General features: G+C 38.5%; 2 pseudogenes; one reads left to right on the top strand and one right to left on the bottom strand.

Annotated features, from left to right (window-relative positions):
• The first annotated feature begins 12188 nt into the window (after positions 1-12188).
• On the top strand, positions 12189-15853 carry LOC116145127 (annotated as a pseudogene).
• Positions 15854-16267: 414 nt separating this feature from the next.
• Positions 16268-17827, bottom strand: LOC116145126 (annotated as a pseudogene).
• Between the last annotated feature and the right edge of the window lie 4175 nt (positions 17828-22002).

Genomic DNA, 22002 nt, shown 5'->3' with positions numbered 1-22002 from the left:
TTGAATAATACTTCTATTAATTGGATGATGAAAGAATTCAAACTGGAGAAAAAAATCTAACAAAAGTGGGGAGAGTGGACAGGCCCACCCTGTCCCACATTGTAGATAACTAGGCTAGTGGCGACGGAGCCAGGCCGATTAGTCTGAAATTGGCAAGCTTTTAGATGGTGGTGTTCCAACTATTGGTAATGTTCTTACCCTTCGATGTTTGTAGTTGATATGCTCATTTCCCAAAAACCTTGGTGATTTTGTGAGGTCCTTCCCATGTACGGCCTAGTTTGCCAACTTCTAGTACTCTTGTGTTCTAGAAGACTTGGCGCAAGACCCAATCGCCAACTTTGAAGACTCTGGCTCGGACATTCTTGTTGTAGTGTCGCGCCATTTTTTGTTGGTATATGGCGTTGCATATTAATGTTTGGTCCCTTAGTTTGTCGGTGGTATCGAGATTATGGCAAAGTTGTTGCCCGTTGGTGTCTTCATTATCCATTAGAGTTGAGCTGAAGGAATCACTACTTCTATTGCAATGATAGTTTTCAAGCCATAAGCTAAGGAAAATGAGGTTTCTCCTGTAGATGATTACGTCGTGGTGCGATAAAACCATAGTACCCTAGGGAGCTCATCCACCTAAGCACCTTTTACTTTTTGTAATCTCTTCTTCAATGTCTAGAGAATGGTTTTGTTTGAGGATTCGGCTTGGTCATTTGCTTAGGGGTAGCGTAGCGTGGAGAAGCTTAGCTTTACCCCCTACATTCTGCAAAAATCTTGGAAGCCTAAGCTGATGAACTGGGAGCTGTTGTTTGTGACTATTTCCTTTGGCAGGCCGAACCGATAGATCACATTCTTCCACACAAAGCTCTTTACTTCACAATCTCTGAGTTGAGCGAAGGCTTCTGTTTCTATCCATTCGGTGAAGTAGACGGTGACCGCAAGCATGTACACCCTTTGACCCGACGCGATTGGTAGCTTACCAACGATATTCATCCCCCACTTCATGAATGGCCAAGGTGTGAGGATGAAGCTAAGTCGTTCTAGAGGTAGATGTGATACTTTGGCGAAGCGTCGGCAACTGTCACACTTCTTGGCATACTTGGCCACGTTGGCATGCATGGTGGGCTAGTAGTAGCCAGTTGTCAACGCTCTGTTGGTGAGGTTCTGTCCCATAGCATGATTGCCACACTAGCCTTTGTGGAGTTCTACAACCACATACTTAGCTTCCTCGGGGGTGACACACTTGAGATATGGTCCTGAGAACGATCTCCTGAGTAGGTGGCCTTCATGTATGGTGAACCGTGTTACTTTGGCTTTGAGTCGATGTGCCTCATTCTTGTCTGTGGGGAGTTCGTTGTTCTCTAGGTAATGTAGTATGGGGGTCATCCATGACTCGTCTGACAGATTGGAGCAACTTTGACCGAGTCGGAGGCAATTGCTAATGTATGTAGGTGTACCAATGGGATCATTGTTGGTTTTTGGGTCTTCAAAGCCGAACCAAGGCTCATGAGGGCATCTGCATGGGAGTTTTCGATCCTTGGGACCTAGGTGATTGTGCATTCTTTAAAAGATGATTGGAGCTCTTTGGCTAAGTTTATGTATGAGGTCATCTTGGCGTCCCGTGCCTGATAAAAGCCTTGGAGTTGGTTCACAACCAACCGTGAGTCAGATTTCACTTCTATCTTTTTAATCCCCATTCCTTTGGCAAGTGAGAACCTGGTGATCAACACTTCGTATTCGGCCTCATTGTTGGTTGCTTTAAAGCTGCACCGAATAGCTTGTTGTAGAATATCTCCCTCTAAGATGTGAGTACCAGAACTAATGTAATGTTGTTGGCATTGCTTGAGCCATCCACTGCTAGGATCCACTTGGAAAGTGCTTGATCAGTTACATATATGAGCTCTCTGTCTGTCTGAATGGAAGTACTAGGTGCAAAATCAGCAATGAAGTCGACTAGCACTTGAGATTTGATCGCGGTGCAAGGTTGGAAGGAGATATCGAACTCACTTAGTTTTACTGCCCACTAGATGAGTCGACCCGAGAGATCTGGCTTATGGAGTATCTTTTTCAATGGGTAGGAGGTCAAAACCGTGATTGGGTGGCATTGAAAGTATGGTTGTAGCTTCCATGCGACTAGAGGTGGAACAAATGGGTCAGGTTAGACAGGTCAACCCTAACTCGGCCCACATCAAGAACCTGGCCCGCGTATACCCCGCCAAGCGAGCCAAGTCTTCATAGACCAACCCAACGGCTTGGCAGGTTGTATATTTAAAAAAAAAAAAACCATCGAACCTACCAGGTTGGGGGTTTTCAACCTATCGGGTGGCCGTTGCAAGCCTAACGGCCAACGTATCGGGTTGACCCATGGGTTGGACAAAAAAAATTAATTGATTTTTTTTAAATACCCCTTTTACCCTTGAAATATAGTGTTTTATAACTATTGGAGGGGTCTTTTTGGTCATTTTTTTTTCTATAAATAGGGCTAAACTCTCATATTTTCTCATATCCCAAATTCTCTCATTTTCTCTATTGAAATGTCTCAATTATTCTCTTTGTTGTCAATTTGCTCTCATTTTAATTTTTATTAGTTTTTGCAATTTTGAATTTATATTTCCAAATTCCAATTCTCCTTATTTAATTTCTTATTTCTTCTTAATCCATTTTTTTTTTTTTAACTACAATGGATAGATATTTCAATCCCATCAATTTTGATGATGAAGGAAATTATCCTAGTCCCCCTGAATTTACTAACGTAAATGCAGTAGATTCAAATAGTCCCACTTTCCCATTCTCAGAATCCGATACACCTCATAATATTCCCTCCCTTCCTCCCCATGCTGCTATAGCTCCCGATGGTTCTAGAAGTCGTCCTCGTAATCGTCGTCCTCGTCCAACTCTATCTCAAGCAGAAGCAGGTTCATCAACTGCAGTCGAAACCGATGATAGGCACACATCAGACGTTTGGGTGCATTTCGATAAGTCTTATGAGACAGAAAATAGAGTTCACATGAAGAAATCAGACATGCAAGTATTGTGGAAGTATTTATAAAACTGATGTAGGTAATGGTATTAGTACTTTAAAAAGGCATACTAATAAACATATTACTCAACATGGAAATACAGAAACCAATCAAACTCAAATAACTAATATGGGTACTACTTGGCATTATAATTCTGATGTATATAGGGAAAAATTAAATTTATATATTACTACAACTAATCAACCTATTAATATGACTGAAGATAAATATTTTGAAAGATTTATTAAAAATTCATTTTTTCAAGGATTTAAAAGTTATTCTAAAACTGCAACTAGAAATGATTTAATAAAATTGTTTGGGAAAATGAAATTAGAATTAAAAAATAACATACATAGTTGTCATGTTAGAGTGGCTCTAACCGCTGATATTTGGAGTGGTAGAGCTAAACAATATTATATTTATATGACTAGTCATTATTTTGATAACGAATGTAAATTAAATAAATCTTTATTGGGATTTAGATTAATGGATGTAGATCATAGTGGTTAACAAATTTTTGAAGTTTTAGAAGATTATGATGTTGTTCGTAAAGTGATAAGTTTAACTTTAGCTAATGCAAGTGCTAATAGTAGAGCTATTTAAAATAAAATTTCCTTTTTATGACAATTTAAAGTTTTTTTACCAACGCTGTGCATGTCACATTATTAATTTAATTGTGAAAAGTAGTATGAAAAAAATTAGAAACAATATTGATAAAATTAGAGATTCTTTAGCTTGGATTACTTGTAGTAATAGAAGAAATGCTAAATTTCAAGATGCTTATATAAAATCAAATATGTTTCCTAGAACTTTTGCATTAGACATGTCTGTTAGATAGAATAGTACTTATTTAATACTTGATTCATTTTTACCTTATGCAAATTTAATTAGTTATTTTGTAGCAAATAATATAGGTCCTCATTATTTGGTAGACAGCGATTAACATATAGCTCAAAAATTTCATTTTTTTCTTAAAATTTTTTATCAATCTACTTTACAACTTTCTGGTATATATTATCTTACTAGTCAATTGGTAATACATACAATTATAAAAATTTCAAATTTATTAAAAAAAAAAACAGAAACAATGAAATTTTAGCAGGACCAATAGAGGCAATGGAATTAAAATTTAAAATATATTGGAAACCCATTCCTTTTCTTTGTTGTTTAGCTATCAAATTTGATCCTAGAATTAAATTAGTGTGTTTAGAAAATAGTTTAGACACGTTAAGTGAAAATTTACAAGACGAAACATATGCCAATCAACTAGGAGAAATAAGAGAGTGTCTTGGAAAGGTATATTTGCAGTATGAAAACAGATATGGGAACCAACGAAGAGGCAAAATACCCGAGGAAGTAGCACCAGAAGAAACAAATGAAGACTTCAACTCTTGGAGTGCACTTAATAGGCCGAAGAGGACCCAAACCTGAAGCATAACCTCCTCTTCAAAAGCATCAACAACGAATGTATTGTCCTCCATGCAGCTATAGAGTAATGAGCTTCACCAATATTTGGGAACCCCCGATGTGCTACCAGCAAATCCACAACAAAGAGCCAACTTTGATGTCTTAGAATATTGGAAAACCAAAAAATGTATTTTTCCGGTATTGTCAAGACTTGCCCTGGATGTTTTCTCTATTCCTGTCTCAACCGTCTCATCCAAACAAATATTTAGTGCAAGTGGAAAAATTTTAAATGAAAGGAGAACTAAGCTTTCACAAAAAATAATTGAAATCCTCACATGTCTTCGAGACTGGGAACGGTCACGCCATCAGGATTAATACGAGGTTGTCAATGATACTTTAATAGAATCATTTCAATTTTGTAATACAGATGATACGAATGAGGAAGGTCCTAGTCAACCCCAAAATTAGTTGTTTTGTAAATTATAACTTTGTAACTTGTAAATTAATTGTCAATTATTGCACTCTTTTTTACTTACCAAGTTTTTCTCCCAATTGGGTTTTTCTTGGTAAGGTTTTTAACGAGGCAATAATTGTTGTATTTTCTTATTTCTTATTTTATTTTTTGATAAATGAATAAATCTAATTTTTCTTATGTTACAATTTAATTGTATTAAAATTGAATTAATATTTGAAATGTTAACAAAAAAATTAATTGAATTGAATTATTGATATTTGAAAAGTTAGCTAAAAACAATTACACAAAAGAAAAAAAATTAAAAATTAAAACAATTAAAAATTAAAAAATTTCAGGGCCAACCCGGCCTGGCCTACACCAAAACACATCGGGTTAGGGTTGGTTGGCCAGGCTGGGCCAGCCCTTTTGGCCAAGAGTCGGGCTGGGACTTTTTGCATAACCCGTCACAGGCCGAGTGGGTTATTTTTCCACCTTTACGTGTAGTTATGATCAAGGCAAGAGCCAGTTTCTCAAGTTGGCTGTCTCGAGTCTCTACGTCGAGTAAGGACTTACTAGTGTAGTAGACTGACAGTTGCTTTCTTTCTTCTTCTGGGATCAGCACGGCCGATGTGGCGAATTCTGATACTACCAAATAAGTGAAGAGTCGTTCCCCCATCTTCGGCTTGGAGAGCAGTGGAGGTGATGTTAAGTACCATTGCAGTCGAACCGATGCCTCTTCGCATGCTTCAGTCCATTCAAACTTCTTTGACTTTCTGAAGGTGGTGAAGAAGAGATAGCATTTTTCCACCCACTTAGAGATGAACCGGCTCAGGGCGGCTATCCTTCCCGTGAGACACTACACATCTCTTATGTTGGTTGGAGATAGGATGCCTAGGACTTCCCTAATCTGATCCAGATTGGCTTTGATGCCACGCTGTGTCACCATATATCCTAGAAACTTGCCTAAAGATACACCGAAGGAACATTTGGTCGGATTCAACTTCTTATTGTAATCCGGCAACACCTCGAAGGCTTGCCGAAGGTGGTCGAGGTGCTGCTTGACGATTAATGACTTTACCAGTATATCGTCAATGTAAACTTCCATAGAATCTCCTAGCATGTTGGAGAACATTTTGTTTACGAGTCGTTGGTAAATGGCTCCAACATTCTTTAGGCCAAACGGCATCACTTTGTAGCAGTAGATGCCTTGTTCGGTAATGAAGGTGGTCTTCTCTTGATCGTCCGGATACATCAATATCTGGTTATAGTCGGAGAAGGCATCCATAAAGCTGAGTAGTTCATGTCCCGCAGTGGTATCCACTAGCATGTCTATGTGGGAAAGTGGGAATAAGTCCTTAGTAGAAGCCTTGTTCAAGTCAGTGAAATTGATACAAACTCTCCACTTCTCGTTCTTCTTCTTCACTACCACCACATTCGTCAACCAGTCTAGGTAATGGATCTCCCAAACTGAGCTATTGCTAAGTAGTTTCTCCACCTCCTCATTGATCACCTTATTTCTCTCTGGGGCAAACCTTCTTCTCTTCTGTCTCACGAGAGGGTAGTTCGGGTTAGCATTTAGTCGGTGCATGATAGATTTAGGGTTGATCTCGATCATGTCAGAGTAAGACTAAGTGAAGCACTCTTAGTTCTCCTTCAAAAATCGATGAGCTTTCTTCGGATGTTAGGTGAGAATTGAGCTCCTACTTTTGTCTTTCGATTCGAAAACTCTGGGTGAATTTGGAGCTCATCTAACTCCTCTATAGCTGGTTAATCCGGCTCTGCTCTTCCAGTTAGAGGTGTCTATAATTGCTACATGGTGCCTCAGTTTATCTTGAAGACATTTTGATAACAATCTCTAGAAGCCTTCTAGTCTCCCTTAATCTCTTTGATGCCTCGTTTGGTGAGGAACCTAATAGAAAGTTGACAGAACAGCCCGCATGCCTTGACCCCATGGCCGATCGAGGATCACATTATGGGGGGGAGTGGGCATCTAATATCATGAAGGTGGTCTAATGGTTGATCCCTTTGGCATAGACTGGCAGAGCAATCTCCCCGATGGTGTCCTTTTACTCCAAACGGAATCCTATGAGGAGAGTTGGGCTGTGAGACCTCGTCATCTTGGACCATGGGCTATCCCAGTCTTGGCCTACTACCGCCTCATGGGCTTTCCACATGCGCCCCTTTATCTTGGGCCTCACTCATCCGGATATCCCCACCCCTACAAGTGGGTTTCTTTCGCCTTCCCCATCCCTCAAACACAAGACCTGCAGGCTAGCTGGCCTGATGGTACTCATCTCTCTTGTCACAAGTACTTAGCCTGCAGGCCTTGTGTTCGAGAGATGGGGAAGGCGAAAGAAACCTACTTGCAGGGGTGGGGATATCCAGATGAGGGGGGCCTAATGATGAGGGGACGCATGTGGAAAGCCCACGAGGCCGCAGTAGGCCAAGATTGGGATAGCCCATGGTCCAAGATGAAGGGGGTCCCACATGGGCGATGGTTAATGCTAGACTCATCCAATCCTATACCTTGAATGCTTCAAGGAACATGATATTTGCTGAGGAGCTGGGGTCTATTAAGATTCTTCTGACAATGATATTGGCGATCTAGAGGGTGATTACAAGTGCATCATGGTGGGGATTCAGAAATGATGTTGCCTCATCATCCATAAATTCTATGGTCAGTTGGTAGCTCTCTATTGTGTTGGTCTTCAGTGTTGGTGTTGCGGATTAGCTACGGTTCGGGCATAGCACTTTGATAAAGAGTAGCTTACCCCACTGACTTCTGATCTACCCGAGATAACTTCACACATTCAGTCTGTTAGAGGGGCTTTTGGTGGAGGAGTGATTTGGCGGCCTTTGTTCGTCATTGTGCTCTTCCTTTTGTCTGTCAAGAATTCACGGAGATGCCCCATTTTCAGTAGCTCGGCTACTTCGAGGCAAAGTATAATACATTCAATGGTATTGTGGTCATGGTCTCCATGAAATTCACACCATTGGTGGTGTCCCGCTTTGCTCCAGGGTGTTTCAATTTGGCTAGCCACCTGACCACGTTTCCCATCTCCTTCATCATGGCTACCACTTCTACCAGCTTGATGTTAAGGTTATAATTGGGCAACTTGTACTTGGGTGGTATGTTGGGCTCACCGTGCCGAACTAGAGGGCGGTCTAGCTGTCATCTGTTGTCTCGTACAAAAACTCTCATTACCAGATAAGGCTTTACTGGGTGCCAAGAGCGGCAATCATCATAGGCACTTTGCTTGGCTCTATGAGCTTTATTTTACTCCCACCTTATCTCAATCCAAGCACGGGGCAATACATCATCCATGGTATTGCAATTAAACTTGGTGAGTTCCTTGTACAATTCTCCGTCTAAGGGTAAACCTTTCCTGAAGGCATCAATTGTTGTCTCTTGGTTGCAACACGAGATTGAGACCTTTTCTCGATTGAAATGTCCCACATACTCTTGGAAAGGCTCATTGCAATGCTATCGGATCCAATAAAGGTCGCTAGATAATTTCTCTAGTTTTTTGCTGCTAGCAAATTGCTCCACGAAGGTGTCTGTAAGCTGGACGAATGAAGCAATAGAGTGATGGGGGAGATTGGTGTACCATTGCAGTGCGGGTCCTATTAGGCTAGAGCTGAAGTTTTTGCACATGCATGCCTCTCGGAGGTCTCTTGGTATGGCGGCAACAAACATTCTTTGCTTGTAGAAGGCTATATGGTCATCTGGGTCGGTGATACCATCATACAACTTCATGTTGGGGAAGGTGAATTTGCAGGACATATCTAAAAGGATAATGGCATCCACGAATGGCGACTCAGCATAGCTCTAGGGTTGACTCTTTTTTAGGGGTGCTGGCATCCTTGGGATGCATTGGATCATGGCTTCCATTTCGACTAGTCATTTGGTTAAGGTTTGTTCTAGGGCAGTTGGTGTAGGGGCGTTGAGGTTCTGGAGGAATTGGGGGAACGCCCTTGGGTTGATGTGGATGGCCATGTCGAGCGATATGGTCTGTAGAGTGGTGCCAGTCAGTGATTGCATAAGGTGTGTTTGTTGGAGCGTGAAGGGAGTGTTTAGCTACTGGGTAGGCATGGTTCTGGTGTGTGTTTCGATGGCTGGGTTGGTAGAAGGGTGAATATTTTCTTTTTGGGTCGGCTCGACCACGACTGTGGTAGTGTTTGGGTTTCAGTTTGTGTAGGTACCAATGATGGTGCCGCTATCCGGACTTAGGAGCAATTGCCTGGGTTGAATGGGGGTTCGAGAGGTGGATGCATGATCCTTGTTAAGTGACCAATCCAAAGAGTAGAATTGACTTACCTTATCCTGGAGAGCTTGATTTTCAGCACGGATGGCGATGTTCTAGGCTTCCAGGGCTTGGTACTTATCATTGCTTTCTTGCACTAATGCGGTAAGAGCTTCGATCTGGGCCGCTTCGTTCGACACTGCGCTTTCCGTGTGGTTGGCCATGATAGCTAGATGGATGGAAGAGAGTCGAATGGTTGGTCGCTTTGGATCGTTTGATTGATAGGGCCCCACGGTGGGCACCAAATTGTAAATGCTAAAATTTATAATTGAATTGAAGACAGAATCTTGTGATGCAAGCCACGGGCGATCTTGATGGACTTGCGGAGGATATTCCTGTGACCAACGGGGAGCTTTAGCAATGTAGGGAAGTTGAAGTAGGCGATGGGTTTGCTAATATGAGAGCTGGAACTTAAGGGTGATTTCTCAATGGCTAATGAGAGGGGTCAGCCTCTGTTTATATAGTGAACCCAAGGGGTTCAAATCCTAATAGGACTCTGAGTCCTACTTGGCAGGTGAGTTCTCTTTTTTAGAAAGAGATTAGATTTGTTGCCTTTATCAGTTTAAGCTTTCTTCTTTGAGTGAGATACGAGATCTTGTTAAAAGAGAAGTTTAGTCAGGATTTAGATCCTTATTATGGACTGTTGTGGGCGAATGGGTCGGACCCAATTCAACTTAACTCAGGGTGTGACCCAACTCATAGAGCAGACAGTTCCCATACAATGTTTATTTGATTGTTTATGTTTACAATCTGACCTACATATGGATGGGTGACGTGGATCAAAATTTGACGTTTCAAAGGTTCGTCATGCTCCATTAAGTGGCTGTTATGTTCAGTCTCCTCCTTATCTTACAGCAATTCAAAGGGTTGGATGGTGGGGTGGAGTATAAAAAGTACATAAGAAAATTTTTCAACCATGAGGCTGCATGTAAATAATCTGACAGCCGTTGCTATTGCCGTATGCAAAGAAAGCATTGAGATATTGACCCAACGAAGCTTTTGACAATTATGGAAATTCCATATGTAGTTAAACTCCCAGCATAGACTTTGACCTTGGAGGACTGCAATCCTTGTGGTATTTTCCACCAACCAGTGTGAGATCAGTAACTTGACATTTTTGTCAGCAAATTCAGGCAAAACGTGTCCATCATCAAAAGTCTTTATATGACTTCATTATGTTTCGCTAGATAGTTGTGAGCTTGTTCAGAAGACCTTCCCGTTCATACTTCTTTCACTCTCTTTATGGACTAGGCACCGTCTTATACTAATTCCAAGCACCAAGTTGTTGCTGCTTGAATCACAATAACAATTGATAATGAGGTTCCCCCAGTTGTAATGTTTTCCAGAGAAAATTCACTACTATTTAAATAAATTTTGACTTCATATTTATTCCTTTTGTTTCGATTTTCTGGTCTGATACATCTGTGAGCTCTTAAAGCCAGTTGACTGCTTCTGTTTGTTCCATATATAGCGCAGAAATTGGATGCGTCCATTACTGAGGAGGAAGTATCTGGACAAGATTTTTCCTGGAGATGATTTTCAACAGAAAATAAACCAAAAACCAGCGTCATGCTATCAACTCCTATACGATCCACGAATCACAAGGTTCAGTAATATTATTTTATGAAAAGTATTAAATTCGATAATGTTATGGAATGAGAATAAGCTATAAACATATTATACATTATTTCTGATATCAACTTTGACAGGCAGGATCCACTAAATAAAAAAATGAAGAGAATAGAATCCTACCCATCTTTTACTTTCCATCTCTACCTGGTTAGAAATGGCAGTTGTGTATTGGATATCTTCACCTCCTTTGTTTGAGATTGTGACACAAAGTTTTGTCTTCGCTAGCTTACTCCTTTGTTTGCCATCCAGATAAATCTCTACAAGTTACATTATTTTTTAGGCCTTTGGCATTCTGCATTCCAACTGGCAGTTTCTGTTACACACTAGTAAACACTGATATCATTCGGCACGCGTCATAATTTCCACAAAATAAATGGGCTTCAAGTCAAACGCTGTCGTTTCTTGTGATAGATAATTAACAAGATTATTATCTGTGGGCATGATGAAGATGTAATTGAGGTTAACTGAATTTGGGATCCTCTTCTCTTTATGGCCACAAATTTTTTTTATCACAACCCAGTAATCTAGTGTCAATACAAAGAACTTTATTTTTTATAGTATAAATTTCTTCTAATAAGTTAAAACCACCTTGTTAATTTTCTTTTTCTTATTCCAATTGCGTCAATAAAAGGTAATTTTTATTCATTTTATTATCCTTCTCCTATGGTCATCCCTATTCGAGTCTTCATGACTTTTAATAGGAATAATTACTGAAACTCTTATCTAACAAATAATTTTAGGGTTTTTAAAAATTAATTAAGACATATACAAATCAATTCTCACAAACAGACATAGAGACATCCTAATTGTATCATTATCCTACAACTATAGGTACTAAATTCTTTTTTTAAACATAATAAGAAAGATCACACGCTTAAAGTGTGATATTATCACCCCGCACGTGTATATTAACAAAAACATTTAAAACCCAATCGGATTTTATGGATATTATTCTTTTCCAGATATTTGATTAATATAATTGTTAAAAAGAAAAAAACAGAGGATTTGTTAGATGTGTGTGAGGAAGTAGACAGAAGATATTCCCAATAATGAATAGTTGTGAAATGAAAAAGAAAATGGAAAGTCTTTGATAAATGAGGACCGTTGATTAAAAGTATTTCCTGAAAATAATATTAATTTATTTTTGTACCCCTCTTTATGCGCCAACAAGGAAAGGTCGTGATCACCCATCCCATCAAACTACAAAACCTTCTCATACTTTACCACGGTCCCCTCAAACAAATAATGGACAAAAATGAACGGTGAAAACTCATCTAAAAAATAGAGAGCACTGAAAGAAAGTAGGAGCAAACACAGAGGAACAGATAAAAACTAAGAGAGAGACAGAGGAAGCATAAAGCAGAATGCCAGAGAATCCAAGGAAGAAGATGAACAAGTACATTTCAGTTGGTGGTTTTAATTGGATATCCTTCTTTTCTATAGGCTTGTAGCCATGGACCCATCTCCCCTCTTTTACCCATAATTCTATATATATTTAATTTTACAGAAAACTAAAAAGGAAAAATACCATTTTGATCCGACGGTTGTTATGAACCGGTACTCTTACTGGTTGTTCGAAAAATATTATATATATCCCTGAAACAAAACAAAGGACTTTCCCAGAACGTAGTTGGTGGGTTGTTCTTCAAACTCGAAGCCGATAACATTACTTAAAGGATTATAATAAATTAATAATAATATTGTTGTTTATACTAATAACAATATTATCACCAAACGTAAGCTCAATGTTCCATTTTGTTTGCTTCCTGTTATCTTTTTCATGCTGGTTTCATTCATCATCTGTGTTCCTTACTAAACTTTGTTATCCAATTTCTTTTGGGTTACTTCATCGTTGTCAGAGACCACTGTTCATGTGATTTGTTTTTTATTTTTATTTTTTTCCCTATCTTTTATGTGTTTGCTTGGTTTTTTGTTTGTTTGTTTGTTGCGGGTTGTTAATTTATAGTCGTGCTTTGTGGCTTGCAGCTGGAGTGGAAGAAAGGCAAAGTGAACCCATTTGTAAGCAGAATAGCAGCAAGCTTGAGGCCAAAAGCTATGCCATTGAATATAGTTCACGATAAAGATGGATTGCCCAAAATTATATTGACTGAGCCAACTGGGTCATCTGCTGAGGTCTGTTTTAGTTTCTTTTTTTTTTTTTTTTTTTTTGTGGGGGGGGTGTTGGGTTTTAGCATGAATTTCTCTGGTTTTATTTACTCTTTATTCTGGATGTAATATTACTTGTAGTTGTTGATGATATTGTTTCGATTTTGAAAGAAGGGTTTTGGGTTTGAAGGTCTGTAGATTGCTGAAATGGTTTCAGAATTTAGAAAGGGATTAGAGGTATTTCAACTAATCGGTGTTGCAAACTGGTAAAGTTGTATGAGAGACGGTTGAATTTAGGAGAGCGAAATAAAGGTTTGTTTTTTTTTTTTTTTTTTTTTGTGATAAAATCGAAGAATATGTTGAGGATTAAAAGTGGCATCTTAAGAAACTCCCCTTCTTTTAGCTACATATTTGATTTTGAGCTAAAAGATTGCTGTCTGAGGCTGCAACACGAGAACTCAAGAGGGTGTAAAGGTCAAGTTGCATTTGTTCTATGTGATTTGGTTGCGATACAGTTATGAAACACTTCATGATCTAGAACTTAAGTAATTTATGGAAATGTTTTTTACATTTGTCTTTCACTTCAATATGGTAAAATTTTCCAAGTGCTTTTAAATTATGTATTAACATTGAATGATGTAAAGGAGAAACCTTGTTGGTCTGCTAACTACGTTTGACTTAAAATGGTCTAGGTGCTTTGTATGGCGGGCAGGGTGTTTCTTGAAGAATGAACGAAGAGAAGAACTGCTTTTTTTAAGCAGCAAGGTAAATTAGTTCTTGTCATATTTTTTAAGGAATGATGATCTTAAAGTTAGAGCCCTTGTACTTTAATCATATATCTTTTTAGTCCACAATTTCTGCAATTGGAAACTCCAGCTTCTTTTGCAGTGTTTTAAAGAGGACATAAAATGTGGCTAGGTGATGAAATCAACTTGCATTCTTCAAACTGTGAATTAGTGGATAATAAAGATCATGAGGAAAACCACTTTCAATATGAGAGAAATTAAAAGCAAAAGTCAATACTGTATTCTGTCAGTGTGCTGTCTGGCGTAGTATAGACAATAAGAAGGAAAATGCACTTCGAAGCTTAACCTACAAATATTATTTTGTTTCTGATTTAAAATTTCCTTGATTTTGATGATCATTTTCATGCATTTAACTCTCTTGTTGCATGGAAAATTCGACCTTCTTTCATTATTCATTTTGATAATCTTGTTTCATAGAACAAATTTATTCCACTCCTCAAGCAGACTCAGAGAAGTTTCCATTGTTTGTGAAATTACAATAACCATAGCAATGGTTCCAAAGAAGTTCCTTTTATAATTTATTTACATGGTGGCTTTATCTGTTCGCAGGCATTTTGGAAACCACCTAAAGCCATCAGGGGAGGCATACCTGTCTGCTTTCCACAGGTTGAATACCAGTGAGCCTAACAGAAACTTTATGAGCTACCTTTTTGCAACTATGTTTCTAATATATTACGCCTATGCAGTTTGGAAATCTAGGTTCTCTAGAGCAACATGGATTTGCAAGGAACAGAATGTGGTCATTGGATGATGACCCTTCTCCTTTGCCTCCAGCTAAACCAGTCGTCAGTCGATCTGATATTAAAGTCCACCGAAGAGGATCTGAAGACCTGGCCACGTGGGTATGTTTGTGAATTTGAGATCAGTACCAGAGAAGAATTGATGTGGAGGGGTAACACCACTATTTGACCTATAAATCTTTTCCTGGTTATTTTGCAGCTTTGAGTTGCGTCTTCGTATTTCTCTCAGTGCTGGCAAGCTGACTTTGATCCCTCGGTGAGAAATGTGGACAGCAAGGCCTTTTCCTTTACATTTGCACTGCGTAATTACTTATCTGTATCAGACATCAGGTTTTCCCAATAAATTCAGAAGCTACTGGTTTTGTTTGCTATGGTGATGACTTGATGTTTGTTATATTGTCGATTGGCGTCTAGAATTGTGCTGATGTTATGATCAACTTTTAATTACACATTTCTTATCCTATCTGAGTTTGGAGAAATTTCATTCTTCTCCTTTTCAGCAGAGTTGCTTGATGATATAATATTGCAGTGAAGTGCGTGTCGAGGGCTTGGAGACACTTGATTACTTTGATATCTGATGCATAAAGAAAGGTTCCACGAGCAGGCAGATGCTATTACCTTCGATGGCGAGGTACTACTTGTTTCTTCTTTTGCATTACATCTGATTTGGAACTTGGAATGGGAAAATGTCACCAAACACATGAGCATAAGGTTGCTGATGAACTGCAATTTGATGTTTGTTTGACATTTCTCGTCATTCTAATTCATGTTTTGATTAGAGCAGTTAACTTTATGTATACAGTTGCATTGACATCTTTTAATAATAACATTCTGTTTTTACCAAGGTCAAATATGTCAAAGATCATCATACTAGTGAGTTAGTATAAATATGTATGCCAGACCCCTTATGGCGTTTGTATTTTCAAGCTTTTGAATTTCTCAGGACCTGTTTTTTGTTTCCTTTAGATTGACAGGTTATTTGAGCACCCAACAAAGATTGCCATAATAGACCATGAAAAGAAGAGAACCTTTGAGCTGAGGAAAGATGGATGCCAGACTCAGGTCCATGACATTTCTCTCACTAGTAATGTATCTTATTACAGTTTCTTTATATTTAAGCTCATTTCTTGTCATGTACCTGGTTTACTGAGGTTGTCCCTTAAAAATTCGAAAACCTCGCATTGCAGTTGTATGGAATCCTGGGACAAAAAGGCTAAAGCTCTGCCAGATATGGGGGATGGGATTACAAAACATGTTATGCGTGGATTCTGCGAATTGAACTTCAATAATGTTGAAACCCTTTGAAGAGTGGAAGGGCCGACAAGAACTCTCTACCGTGTCATCGAGTTATTGCAGTGGGAGTTGGATCCTCGGAGGGTTTTCATGGCTTCACTGAGCTCATCAATGGAGATTAGATGGAGAACTCCTGAATTTACATAACTTATCTTATTTAATGTAGCAATTGCATACACCCGCTAGTCCATGTATCATCTATGATGTGTTATTTAAGCCAGCTGTATGTAGTAGCTAGCAACATCATTCAAAGTATCACAGGTTGAGCAACATAATATTATCAGTGTTGCCTCTTTGTGATGATGAGGAATGCCGCATTTATCTGTATCGAAACATTATCGAGTGAAAGATTATCCAAAAAGAAATCTTTTGTTCTAAGTTATATGATTTCTATATTCAACAAAGCATGATATTTGATCACAAAACAAAAATTTAGAATTGACAGCACTCGGAATTATTCAATAATTGCTCGGTCACAAAGTGACTGGATCTTATTCCCTTCAAACTAGGATCTGTTTCAGTGCAGGATTAGAAGTGAGAGCATGGACGTTCCAAATTTCTCTTTGGCCAAGGATCGTCTCCCAGGTACACGTTAATGTATGCCCTGCAGAGAAGTTCACTCTCACCCTGCTCACCAGCTCATCCTTCAATGATCCACCAAACAAGCATTGTCAAATTTCTATAAAGTGTAACTGGATAGTAAATTTTTAACAGTTAACATTTTCATCTTCGTATCCAACCTTTGGTTTCAAGAATGTGTCCAGGAAGACGAGAAATCTCAATTACAGAACAGCTGGGAGCTTGATGTCATCTGAGGCCTGACCCATCACCTATAATCAACAAAGTAGACTCAAATTTCGGGAAAAATCTCGCTATTTCCAGTAAAAATATGCAGTTGAAGTGGCATGGACTGTATAGTTAATTGCTTCTGGCTAGCTCATCATTCTTCTTCTCACCACTGAGTTTCTTTATGGATGCTCCAAGGCCACCATCAAATTTTTTCTTACTGTTGACGCTTGATTTTGGACGCAATGACTGCATGTGGGGACGCTGAGCTGACTGAGGAGACACACGTGATGGATCCATGAGATTTGAATATGGAGCTGAGATTATATATGTTGCAGAAAAATATAAATAAAAGATTGGTAAGAGGGGTTTTTATAGTGGTTCGGATGCAACAAGCGACTCCTACATCCACTGTTATTTTATTGATCTTTGACTATTTCTATAATTTTGCCCATAAAACATATAAAGATGAAGAAATACAGTGTTTACAAAGAGAGAATGAAAATGAAGCTCAAATCTCAGCCCAGCCTCCCGCCCCCCTTCTTCGAGAAGAGAAATGCCCATTTATTCACCCAAACACTCAATGTAATGAGTGTTTTGCAAGCTGCCTTGACACATGGAAGACTCTCGTCCATTCATCTCTTGAAAGGAGATATAACTGGTGAGAATATATTTGGAGATATGGGTTTGGCAGCTGGTACAAGAAGATATTAAATGAGCTGACATGGGCGTGACTTTTTAGGCATAACACTTACCATGCTCATGGGGAGGTTAGAAAATACAATTACCAGCCTCACCGTCATCCCCAGATCACTATCAATAGCCACCATATACAATTCCTCTCCGGGTTTCGCTGGGGCTTTCCCTATCTTTGACTTGAGAACATCTTTCAGCAGTTTCTCATTGTCCGCATACATCCCTGCAGGTTAGAGTTTTTTATCAGTTCAAGATTCTCTTCCGTTGTTATTTGTATGCAATTCCATAATATTTGAACCAAATAAATGAAATATTGATAGAAAAATTTACCAAAGCCATAAATCTTGATGCCAATGCCAAGCATGGACTTCTTCCTCAAACCAACACTATTCAGCTGCTTCCCATCATCCAGCTTGACGGGAAAGGAAACCCCAGCATTGGGTTCAACCTCCATTGCCACCTCCTCAGCTTTCCCATTAGTTTCCTGTTGAGCAGCCGTGGCTCCGTTCTCACAATTCACCTTCTCTTTTTCCAAATTCTCATCCATTGCAAGCATTTGAGTCTTGGCAATCAGATCCTCTGTCGTGGTTGTCATTCTTCAAAATGAAAGAAAAAAGAGATGGTGAATGTTTCTGTGCTGGTGCTGGTTGGGATGCAACTTCATAGCAAAGCATGAATTCATATAGGGAAGGAAGATAAATAGCATTGAATGACATTTTATTATGTGTCTCATTCACCCACGTCGGTATCACCATTAGATAAGAGAATTTAATAAATTTAATCTCTATTCTTAACTCTGTAAATCTCCCCCTGATTTAACAAATTTTATGAAGCCAAACTGATAATTGAACAATAAAAGGGAGAATTGGAGATGAATTATGAACTCATATATCAGAAGTTTATGCTAAGATAAAAAGAAGTGAATTCACACATATCAAGATCAGAGCTCACATTTATGGTGTTATTGAACAGAGAGAGACCTTCAACTCTTCAATCTTCCGTCATAGACTAAGCATTGAATTATTCATATTTTTTTAGCTTACGTGCACCTCGACTAATCCTCCAGAATCCTGAATCATTCATATCTTAGGATCTGTTTGATACAGCTTATTCGAATAAAGCTTATGGAAGTAGAGCTTTTATGAAAAATCGTTCACTATTTGATTAAAACAATGTAAAAGAGCTTTGAAGTCTTTAATTATCAAAAAAAGACTTCCATATACACAAAGCATAACAATTTGATCCACTCCCGACTTTCCCTGATGAGCTGTCTGATTTTTTGAGGTTTGAAACATTTGAGCTCAAGCCCGGTGTTTTCTCCCCTTCCCTTGCAAACCAGTTTGTTGTACTCGTAAATCTCTGGAGTACACTCCAAATGTACTCCAAACATGAAGAAGTAAACCATCATTAGATGAACCGGTGGTCAAAAAGCGAAAAAAAAGAGTTACATGAGTTTTTGAGTTTTAGTCTCCCTAGGCATTAATAGGGATAACCACTGAAACTCTTATCCAGCCAACAGTTTCAAGCTCCAGAGGATTAGTTGAGGTACGCACAAGCTATCCTAGACACTCCCGATGATCAAAAAAATAATTAAAAAAAAAAAAGGGAGAAGTGCATGGAGGTTCTTTTTACCTTGGTGCCTGCCCCACAATCTGTCGCCACCATTGGAGTGAATCTGAAGGATTTTGTGCAGGAGTGGTCCAAGGCAGTTGAATGCTTAGGAAAGGCTCGACGGGGATAGTTACTGGATTTTCTGCACGTAGGGGGTTTGCTTATTCCATAACTCTACGGAAGCACTTCTCTTAAGAAAGTGCCTTACCAGTTATTTGCCGGTATTGAGATTATATGATTCTATACTGGTCAAAATATTGCTTTTATTATTTATTGTATAGAAATTAAACTGAAGCTGGTTCTAAGCAGAACCTGTGAATAAAATTAAAAATAATTGCCAGCCCCAAAGTCCAAGACTCCATGATCCAATTCATATTCCAAACATAGGGCCCTAGAATCGAATTTCAGTTTTAGAAGCATCAAGATGGCCAGTTTATCTGTGAGGAAGTCATTTGGAACTAAATGTCAAGTGAAGTGCAATTTCAAGGCGTGAGGTTGATTGTGCCCTGAAACAAAAACTTGACATACAGCTCCATCCATAACTGAGGCAAGGAAACAAAATTAATTTTCATTAATAAATGTGTTAAGAAATATAGGGTTATTTTGTTTTATTGTTTATTAAGGGTAGAATAGTCTTTTCAGTTTCCTTTGTTTAGCCTATATATAGTCTCTTTGTATTTAGGTTAAATTATTCTTTTGTATTCAATTGCATTGTGCAGTATCAATAAAACCCGAGCCTCCTCTTTTTCTTATTTCTTTGGATTGTTTAACATGGTATCTGAACAAGGTTTCATGGGACGAGGCTTAATCTTAAACACAGCTTACGTGGATCCAACTGGTATTTCGTCCTCCTCTTTTTTTTTTGGAGTGACCGTACAATTTCGAGAGGGTATTCGTTCAGTTTCTACAATTTAGTATTTCATTTTCCTTTCTTTTGCATTCTGCTTTTCTTTGTTTTTTTATTATGGCTACTGAAAGAGACAATTCGCTTCAGTTTGTAAGTGTGAGGTTAGATGAAAAGAATTATTCGTATTGGAGTTATGTGATGAGAAATTCTCTTAAGGGTAGAAAGATGTGGGGATATGTTAGTGGAACTTCTGTGAAACCTAGGAATACTGATGAGGGTTATACTGCTTTGATAGATGCCTGGGAAGCAAACAATGCAAAAATTATCACTTGGATTAACAATTCTGTTAAGCATTGCATAGGTACACAGTTGGCGAAGTATGAGACAGCAAATGAGGTTAGGGATCATCTGCAAAAGTTATTTACTCAATCAAATTTTGCAAAGCAGTATCAATTGGAGAATGACATACGAGCTCTTCAGCAGAAGAATATGAGTATTCATGAGTTTTATTCTGCTATGACAGATCTTTGGGATCAATTGGCTCTTACAGAATCTGCAAAATTAAAGGCATGTGGTGCCTATATTGCTCATAGGGAGCAGCAACGGTTGGTACAGTTTTTAACGGCACTTTGTAGTGATTTTGAAGGACTTAGAGGTTCAATTTTGCATCGTTCTCCAATGCCTTCTGTTGACTCAGTTGTCAGTGAGTTATTGGCTGAAGAAATACGTCTTAAGTCTTATTCTGAAAAGGGAATTCTTTCTACTTCTAATCCTTCTGTGTTAGCAGTACCTTCTAAGCCACTCTTTAATAATCAAAATAAGCCTTACACAAGGGTTGCCTTCGACGAGTGCAGTTTCTGTAAGCAAAAAGGTCATTAAAAGACTCAGTGTCCTAAGTTGAGACAGCAGAATCAATCGCAGCAGCAATCTCAAGTTTGGAAGCCTGGCAACCAGTCACAATCTAATGCTTATAGACCACCTCAGGGTTACAAACCACCACAGTCTAATACTACAGCAGTAGTTTATCAGGTCCTTTCACCGATCCTAGTACTCTAGCTGAGCAATTTTAGAAGTTTCTCTCCTTATAGCTGTTGTGGATTTTCGTAAATATATGAAATCGTGCAAGCAATAAAGTGTATAAATACGAATATCGAACCCAAGGAAATTGCTATTATCAATTACCAAATAAACTATCCTATTGCTATTTGATCAATCCAAATTTTATCAAGGAAACCCTAAATTAAATAAAATTAACAATTGAAATTAAAAAGAGAACAATTAAAATAAACTTTTGGGTAAAAACAAGATGACTAGACCTAGGGCATAGACTTCACACCAATTCCTATTCATATGCATCGATCTCTCATGCTAATTTGATTAAGCCTTTCCTACAGGTCAAACTCCCTAAATTTCCAATAACTTTCTCTCGAACAATTATCAAATTAACCCCTAATTACTAATCCGAATTATCTCTAATCAGATTTAAGCAATTGGGGATCATTACGCTCTATGGAGTTTANAGATCTTTGGGATCAATTGGCTCTTACAGAATCTGCAAAATTAAAGGCATGTGGTGCCTATATTGCTCGTAGAGAGCAACAATGGTTGGTATAGTTTTTAACGGCACTTCATAGTGATTTTGAAGGACTTAGAGGTTCAATTTTGCATCGTTCTCCACTTCCTTCTATTGACTCAGTTGTTAGTGAGTTATTGGCTGAAGAAATACGTCTTAAGTCTTATTCTGAAAAGGGAATTCTTTCTACTTCTAATCCTTCTGTGTTAGCAGTACCTTCTAAGCCACTCTTTAATAATCAAAATAAGCCTTACACAAGGGTTGCCTTCGACGAGTGCAGTTTCTGTAAGCAAAAAGGTCATTAAAAGACTCAGTGTCCTAAGTTGAGACAGCAGAATCAATCGCAGCAGCAATCTCAAGTTTGGAAGCCTGGCAACCAGTCACAATCTAATGCTTATAGACCACCTCAGGGTTACAAACCACCACAGTCTAATACTACAGCAGTAGTTTATCAGGTCCTTTCACCGATCCTAGTACTCTAGCTGAGCAATTTTAGAAGTTTCTCTCCTTATAGCTGTTGTGGATTTTCGTAAATATATGAAATCGTGCAAGCAATAAAGTGTATAAATACGAATATCGAACCCAAGGAAATTGCTATTATCAATTACCAAATAAACTATCCTATTGCTATTTGATCAATCCAAATTTTATCAAGGAAACCCTAAATTAAATAAAATTAACAATTGAAATTAAAAAGAGAACAATTAAAATAAACTTTTGGGTAAAAACAAGATGACTA

The sequence above is a fragment of the Pistacia vera genome, unplaced genomic scaffold (genome assembly GCF_008641045.1).
Source record: "Pistacia vera cultivar Batoury unplaced genomic scaffold, PisVer_v2 Contig460, whole genome shotgun sequence".
NCBI classification, from domain to species: Eukaryota; Viridiplantae; Streptophyta; class Magnoliopsida; order Sapindales; family Anacardiaceae; genus Pistacia; species Pistacia vera.
Note: the sequence above shows the minus strand (reverse complement) of the source record. Positions and strands in the feature narration are given on the sequence as shown.